At 30.9% G+C, this 8,022-nt stretch overlaps 1 long non-coding RNA gene across 1 annotated transcript; it reads right to left on the bottom strand.

Moving 5' to 3' along the window:
* Positions 1 to 3,697: 3,697 nt before the first annotated feature.
* On the bottom strand, positions 3,698 to 7,718 carry LOC132631256 (uncharacterized). The gene is made up of 2 exons (XR_009578826.1): positions 7,179 to 7,718; positions 3,698 to 3,889 (listed from the first exon to the last, which is right to left on the bottom strand). It is a non-coding gene; the product is annotated as an uncharacterized LOC132631256 (long non-coding RNA).
* Positions 7,719 to 8,022: the final 304 nt, after the last annotated feature.

The raw sequence follows: 8,022 nt of genomic DNA, 5'->3' as shown, positions 1-8,022 counted from the left end.
CCATAAACTGAATACTAATGCAGACTCCATGTTGAACCATGAGAGGAGTGGGGCTCACCAATAAGTTGATAACTGAAGTGATCCTACTGCGCAGGTGTATGCTCCTGAAAATCAGTATCTGCACCGTGAAGTGCAGGCCCCGGGCAAAAGGGACGTTAGTACATGGTAAATAGTACTAGTATGTAAAACCTGCTGAAATGAAGAACATGGCACAACATAGGTATAGGACATGAACTGAAACTGAATGTAACTTGAACATGAGCATGAAACGTGAGTAAAGTCTGAAAACAGTAAATCAATGGAAATACATGTATGTAAAACTTCTTGTAACGTGGGGAACGCTATAGTATAACCGACAACATGATCTGGTACTTGCGTCCTACCAGGAGAACACTCACACCTTGCCAGGGATATGAGATTTAAGTGATAATAAGCATGTAAGGATCCAAACTGCATAATGACGGTGTTGCCTCCTTGCTGACAACCCTTATCCTACGGTGGCTACGTAGTTTCAGGCTATCTGAGCCTTCTCGGTTAACTAAGCATTTCCCAAAACATGAACATAATATAGTTGGCTAAGAAGCCCATGATTTTCGTGAAATAACTTGTAATCATGATTTCACGAAATAACTTGTAACATGGTTTCATGAAATATCTTGTAATATGGTTTCATGAGATAACTTGTCATAGTCTTGCAAACATGTTCTTGATTCATGAGTAATAACAATAGTTCATAATTATATATATATAATTGACTTGAAAACATGTTTGTAACTTGCTACATAAAATCATAAAGTTTCATATAAACATAATGAGAACACATGAGGAAGAATTCATGATTCATGGATTAAGCTAGGGTTCCTAATAACCGTATTGGAAGATTAGGAATACAATAACGAATATAGATACAAAATTCATGTACATAAATACATAAATACGGGCTACCAATATGTTGGGTTTAATGCCCTAGGGTTTGAACTTCATGGATATCAAGAAACGGAGCATGGGGAAGAACGTAGAGATTCCCACATGTGGATGGAAGTTCTACATACCTTAATTGCTCCAAAACTTGAATTAAAGACTTGAGCTTTGAAGAAGATTTCCAAAATCTTGAATTCTTGAACCTTGAGATGGGTTTTCTTGAAAACCCTAGTTTTGGAATGATGATTTCTTGTTTAGATTACAAGGATATGTATTAGAATTGACTTGGAATAATTAGAGTAGGCTTACCTTGGTGTTCTTGATGATGGAAGAGTGTAGGAGGTCATTCTAGGGTTTGAAGGAATGAAAAATAATGATTTGAACTGATATGGACGAATATATACTGTTCTGGAAAAATTGGATTTTCGGCCCAGTTAAATACTGGCCGTATTTTGAAATATGGACTGCACTGCGTCTCTTCAGTAAAATGGCCATAACTCTTTGCACAGATGTCCGTTTGACCCCCATAATATACCGTTGGAAAGGTATTTCAAATATCTACAACTTTCATTAAGGAAGGTTTCCCAAATTCCAAATACATTTTGAAATACGGGGCCTTATTTTGAATTACGGTCCGTATTTAACCATATGACATCCAACTGCCAAATTCCAGAATGCTCAGAAATCGTTGGTAACAATTTACGACTTGAATTACGGACCGTATACTGAAATACGGTCACTGTCTATGGGCGTAAACCACCATCTTACAACTGAAGAGGAAGTTTCTAATTCCCACATTCTTTATCTGGTTTTCTAAGTCTAGGATCATGGTCAAAGCTTAGGTTAAAGGTACGGGGTGTTACAACACCAGCACAGGAAATGTACCAAGAAGAAGAGTTTTTAAAACAGCAGGAAAACCCATAGAAAATATAAAACCATCAGGAAAAAGAATGCCTATAGAAAAGCCTATTACCCTCCAAGAAGGAGGTAATAAAGGTAAATTACTAAATATAGCAGCTCATGATGCACAAAGGTGGAATTCAGTAATAGACCTTTGGAAAGGAATAGTAATAGCAGACTATATAAAAACCTACAATGTCACGGATGCTGAAACAATGTATAAATATCTAGAAACATTTTTCGGAGAATCAACAAAAGCATTATGGGAAGCATACAAAGAAAATTTCCCAATGAAATTCTAACTCTTAGTATTCATGGGAGCAAATCCATATAATTTTACTAACAAGACACATACTTTAATTACAGGAGAAGACCCAAATAGTGAATTATTAGTATTGCAAAGAAATGCTTTAATAAAATTAGAATAATTAAGTATAAGTAGTTGGTTTCATATTAAAAAAAATTTGAATGATTATTTTTATTATTGTACTATTAGTGGGAATACTTTTGATCAAGAGTTAGGTAAAAAATTATTTAATAAATTACCAGGAGCCTTAGGAAGAGAAATAGAAGACCGATTGAATAAGAGAGACGGAGAAACACAAAACCCTAGTCTAAAATTGTCAATAGGACATAGAATACAACAAATAATGGATATACTACAAGAAAAATGTACTCATATACAAATACAAAAACAATTAAAACAAAATAAAATGAATTTTTGTAAAAGCGTTGTATACACTACTCAGAGTTATGACAAAGATAATCATAGAAAGTATAGAACTCAATATAATAGAAATTATCCTCAATATAATAGAAAGAAATATTATCTTAGAAAGTCAGCAGCCAGAAAATCTTATTTAGATAGAAATAGACATGTAAGAAAATATAGGACCGAGAGAAATTATAAAAAATAGACTAGAATACTTCCACATCTAGCAAATACATGTCCAAAAAGAATAAATAATAAGACAAGAAATTCACAGTTAATTGAAGATTTTCAAGAAAATTTGATAAATGTAGACGAATACATGTCTGATATTGAAAGTATATATCCCATAGTAAGTGTAGACACCGAAGAAAAAATTAAAACCGACTTAGAAGCAGAAGAACTAATTAATGAAATAAGATTAGAAAAATTAGATTTAGAATCAATTCAAGCTGGTAATTTAGCAAATATTTCTGAAGACTGCAATCATGAATTCGAAAGAAATAAAGGATTAGATAGTAATGCATGTTTCTTTTGTAAATTGTACCCTAGTAGAGAAAAAAGAGCTAAATGTAAGAATTGTTATATAGAAGGCTGTATAATGTGTATAGAAAAAGAATTAGAAACAAAAATAAACAAAGAAGAAAAACATAAGAAAATAGAAGATCCTACTATCAACCTAAGGATAATCACATTAGAAACAAGAATAAATGAATTAGAGACTAGACTGTATAAATTAGAAAAAGGAAAACAAAGAAAGGAGGATAGTGAAGATGAAGAAATAAGTCTATCTAATATACAACCAATAATTAGACCATTAAAAACAATACCAGAAGATTTTCAAGAAGAACTAATGAGCGTAGAAGACCATGAGGCATTGGTATGTAATGAGGATAAAAAATTAAGAACAATAAAGATACTTGCAAGAATTAAAATAGATGATTATGAAATAGAGACTTTAGCTTTAGTGGATTCAGGATGCACAAAGTGTATAATAAATAAAAGGGTAGTTCTACCAAATCTAATAAAAATCCTAGAAAAACCATTTGCATCAATGCAAATGGATAGAACTCATAACATATATAAACACTAAGTTAATAAAGCATACATTAGCTTTATTAATACGTGTTCAGAATTTTATAAACCTAGCTATAAAATGGATAAATATGGGTAAGAGACTTGAATATAAATGTAGATTTTGTCATAGGATTAGACTTTATGTTACATAATAATGGAAGTTGTATGATTACAAGAGATGGAGTAATCTTCTTAAAGAATATTACTCATACACTAGTACAAGCTCTTAGAACTGAAACTAGAATCCGACATAAGAAAGTCCAAATAGCAGACCAAATAAACCTGCAAAAGAAAGAAGATAGTTGTTGTGAAGAATGTCAAAAAAATAATACAAGTTGTAAAAGAAATATATAGACAAAGAATTTAATTCTAGAAGAAAAAGAAATACTAGAAGATGAAGATCTAATAGAAAAAGATTATACCTTAATAGATATAGAAACATCATTATATAATTTTAAAGCAGGAATAGAAAGAATAGGAATAATAAAAAATCAAAAGGATCTAGATAATATAATAAAAATACTAGATGAGATAGAAATTATAGGAGAAAAAACTTTAAAATATTGGGAAAATAATAAGACTGTATGTAGATAAGATATAATAAATCCTGAATATATAATTAAAACAGCTTCAATAGAAACTACTAACCAAGACTTAGAAGACTTTAAAATCCAAATAAAAGAATTACTGAACCTAGGAGTAATAAGAAGATCCACCTCTAATATAGATCTGCAGCCTTTATGGTAAGAAATCATAGTGAAATAACAAGAGGAAAAGCTAGAATGGTAATAAATTATAAAAAACTTAATGATAATACTAGAACTGATGGGTATAAATTACCAGACAAAACAGAATTAATAAATAGGATACAAGGCAAGAAAATATTTTGTAAATTTGATTGTAAATCAGGATACTGGCAAGTAAGAATGCATGAAGAAAGTATAGAATGGACTGCATTCACCTGTCCCGAAGGACATTTCGAATGGTTAGTAATGCCATTTGAATTGAAGACAACCCAACTAATTTTTCAACGAAAAATGGATAGTATATTTGAAGAATACAAAAGGTTTGTATTAGTATATATAGATGACATATTAGTATTTAGTAAAGATATTAAAGAACATCTAGGACATTTACAAACGGTATTTAGATTATTTGTAGAAAATGAAATAATAATTAGTAAGAAAAAGATGAAATTATGTAAAAATTATATAAATTTCTTAGGAATAGTATTAGGGGATGGTAAAATAAAATTACAACCCCATATAGCTAAAAAAGCTTTAGAAATGCAAGACAAGTTAGATAATGTTAAAGAATTACAACCTAGGAATAGTAAATTATGCTCGAAACTTTATAAAAGACTTAGGAAAAATAGCAGGACCATTGTATTCAAAAACAGGATCTGATGGTCAAAAATATTTTAATACTAAAGACATTAAACTAGTGCAAAAACATTAAAGAAAAAATAAAAAATATTCCTGACCTAAATATGCCACTAGAAACATACTATTTAATCATAGAAATAGATGGTAGTTTCGAAGGATGGAGAGTAGTATTAAAAGCAAGACCAAATAAATATAGTAATAAAAGTGAAGAAAAAATATGTGCTTATCAAAGTGATAAGGACAAAGAAAAAGGTAGCATGAGTAGTATAGATGTAATATACGGATTGAATAGTTTTAGACAATATATCTTAAACAAACCAGAAATATTAGTGTTATACCCTAATTTAACCGGGTTAAATTAAGGAACAACATATTGGTGATTGCTAAATTAATTAACTAATTTAAGAGTCGCCACCTAATTAATTTAAAGATGAATTAGGACATCTATTAATTATTTAAATTTAACTCCATTTAAAGTCTACTAAACTTAAGACTCTAGGTAAGAGTTCAATTAATCTAAAGGAAAGGTGTTAAGCACCCTTTAAGATCCGTATTAAAACGATTAACCGACCGGACTTAAAAGTAATTAAAATAAGACTAGGAAGGTCATGAAAACTTTATTTGCCGAAATGCAAGTTATGTTTTGAAGGGAGAATTCAACCATTGAATTTAAAGACATGACTTTTAAAAAATCCCTTGAAATAAAGTTGGCGATGGTTTTAAAAACATCATTTCCCGAATAAAGCTAGACTTTGTGTTTTTGGCCAAAGAAAGCTTAAGACTTGTTTAAAAATATTCTTGAGTCAAAGTTGGTGAAAAGAATTACCACATCTAAATTGTAAGAACTAGTTTCAAGGTCTTGAAATGACAAAATAAACTAACGTACTGCAAACGCTATTTTTCATGGTAATTTCATGCATTACTAATCAATAAAACTCGTTATTTGCTATTAAAGCTAAGATACTACCAAAAATTAATTAAAGGATTAATTAGAACGCTCATTTTAAAGGCCTTTTAGTTAGAACTTAGTCCTTGAAATAAGTTACTATTTTGGTTCTAAATGTGATGAACCGAAAGCAGTGAAGGTCTTAAGCACACAAGGATAAATAGTAATTAAATGGTAATGAAAATAACTAAAGCATGATTAATAAATTTCTTCATCCAGTAGCCAAAAATGAAGACTCTCTATTCCTTCACTGTTGATACAGTGCAAGGGATCAAGGGAAAATTTAAATCGAGGATATGCGGCGGTAGTGATGACTCCATCGTCGGGTTGGGGAGAGTCTCGTATTAAGACTCCATATTTACTCCAAAGTGTTCATGCAAAGAAAGAGGAGATAAGAAAAAGATTAGAGAAAAATAACTAATTTTCTTAACGAGCAAGATTGTTAAGTAAAATTATTTTAGAGCACTACGAATATTTAACATGTACTTCTTATTACCCAGAACAAATGCAAGGCAGATATACTAATATAGCTAAGGCTTAAATAGAGCAAACTTGACATCATATAATAATCAATGAACATGTATGTTCTTCAACAGCAAGGTATTACTAAAAAAATATTTCCATTACTACACTCCTTACTGTAAAAGATAAAAAAAAAAATCGCTTCAATCACTTTAAAAATGCTCACCCACACAAGTTTCAAGATTACATTCTTTCAGTCATGATACACGGAAGACATCCAGGAGTCATAAGATCAATGTTTAAATATTTCAAGGCTTAAAATCTCTTTTACTAATATTAATTTAACTTACAAGGATTTCACACTTAACCAGATTTTATTTTATTAGTGTTTATTTTCAGTCACAAAAGTCTGACCTTGACTATGGCAGCACGTAACATTAAAAAAAAAAAAAAACAACTTGTTTTATGATAATTAATACCGATCTGTAGAGATGATATTTAAAAGAAATAATTTATCGAATAAAACAGAAAAAAATAAAATAAAAACATGCATTCATATTTCATATGAAAGGAGAAAGATTTGAACACATTATTTCGTACAGTATTAAACACAAAATTCTATCCCATCTATGACACCATAAGAACGGACCTGTGATACCATAAGAACACATTCGTTTTGTATTCAGATCGTCAAAATGAACCGTAACACCATTTTTTCTGAGCAAACACAACGATTTTAAACACGAGAAGAGGTAGAAGAATTGTCTTGGGTTATTACCTTCCACGGGAGTAGTGAACGGGGCTTTGAGGTCTTAGATCTATTCGCCTTCGAACGAAATCAAAACGGACAGAGATCGATTGAGGAAAATACTAAAGTTACTTTGAGAGATAGTAGAAAAAAAAATCAACAACTTAAATGAGAGAGTATTTTTTTGGTTCCAAAACCTTTGTTTTTTTTTTTTTTAGCCCCCCTTCGGCTGGAACCTTAAAGAGACTATTTATAGGGAAAATATAGGGTTTTCAGATTCGAAATTTGAACAAACAAAGAGGGTAGATATTTTTGGCTCCAAAAGAGCCGTTTGGAAAGAAATATCAATCTCTGAATACGCCAATTTCTTCAAAAGTTTTTTTTTGGCTTTTTTAGCTTGACCAAATCTTGTGACAGAGATGAGAGAGGAAGATTTTGCAAACTTTTACCAAAATGGAGCTACAGGTTTTTATTTAGGAGAGAGGAGGCTATTTTTTGTTCATAAAGAGGGAAAGAGACGTGGTGGTTGCTGGGAAAAAGCCAAAAGTGTTTGGAACCCTACTTTGTTTCTAAGCTTTACTTGGCTAAAGAGAAAGGTTGTTTAAGAGGGCTTTCATTTGGGTCCATATAATTGTTGAATGGACTGAATGTTGCTGAGAATAAGATTAGGTTTTAGGGTGTCAAATGGGCTAACTTAATGGGTTATTTAAGATGAGTGTAAATGGGCCATGTGGTATATTTATGGAAGATACATTTGGGCTGCGAAAATAGTGTTATTTCCCTACCTTAAACATTTTCTTGGGCTTCCTTATCTTAATAATTTATACATGTTATACTTATAACATGGCCAAAATAAAAATATAAACTAGAAAAT

The sequence above is a fragment of the Lycium barbarum genome, chromosome 1, assembly GCF_019175385.1.
Source record: "Lycium barbarum isolate Lr01 chromosome 1, ASM1917538v2, whole genome shotgun sequence".
Taxonomy (NCBI): domain Eukaryota; kingdom Viridiplantae; phylum Streptophyta; class Magnoliopsida; order Solanales; family Solanaceae; genus Lycium; species Lycium barbarum.
This window is presented reverse-complemented; position numbering and strand designations above follow the sequence as displayed.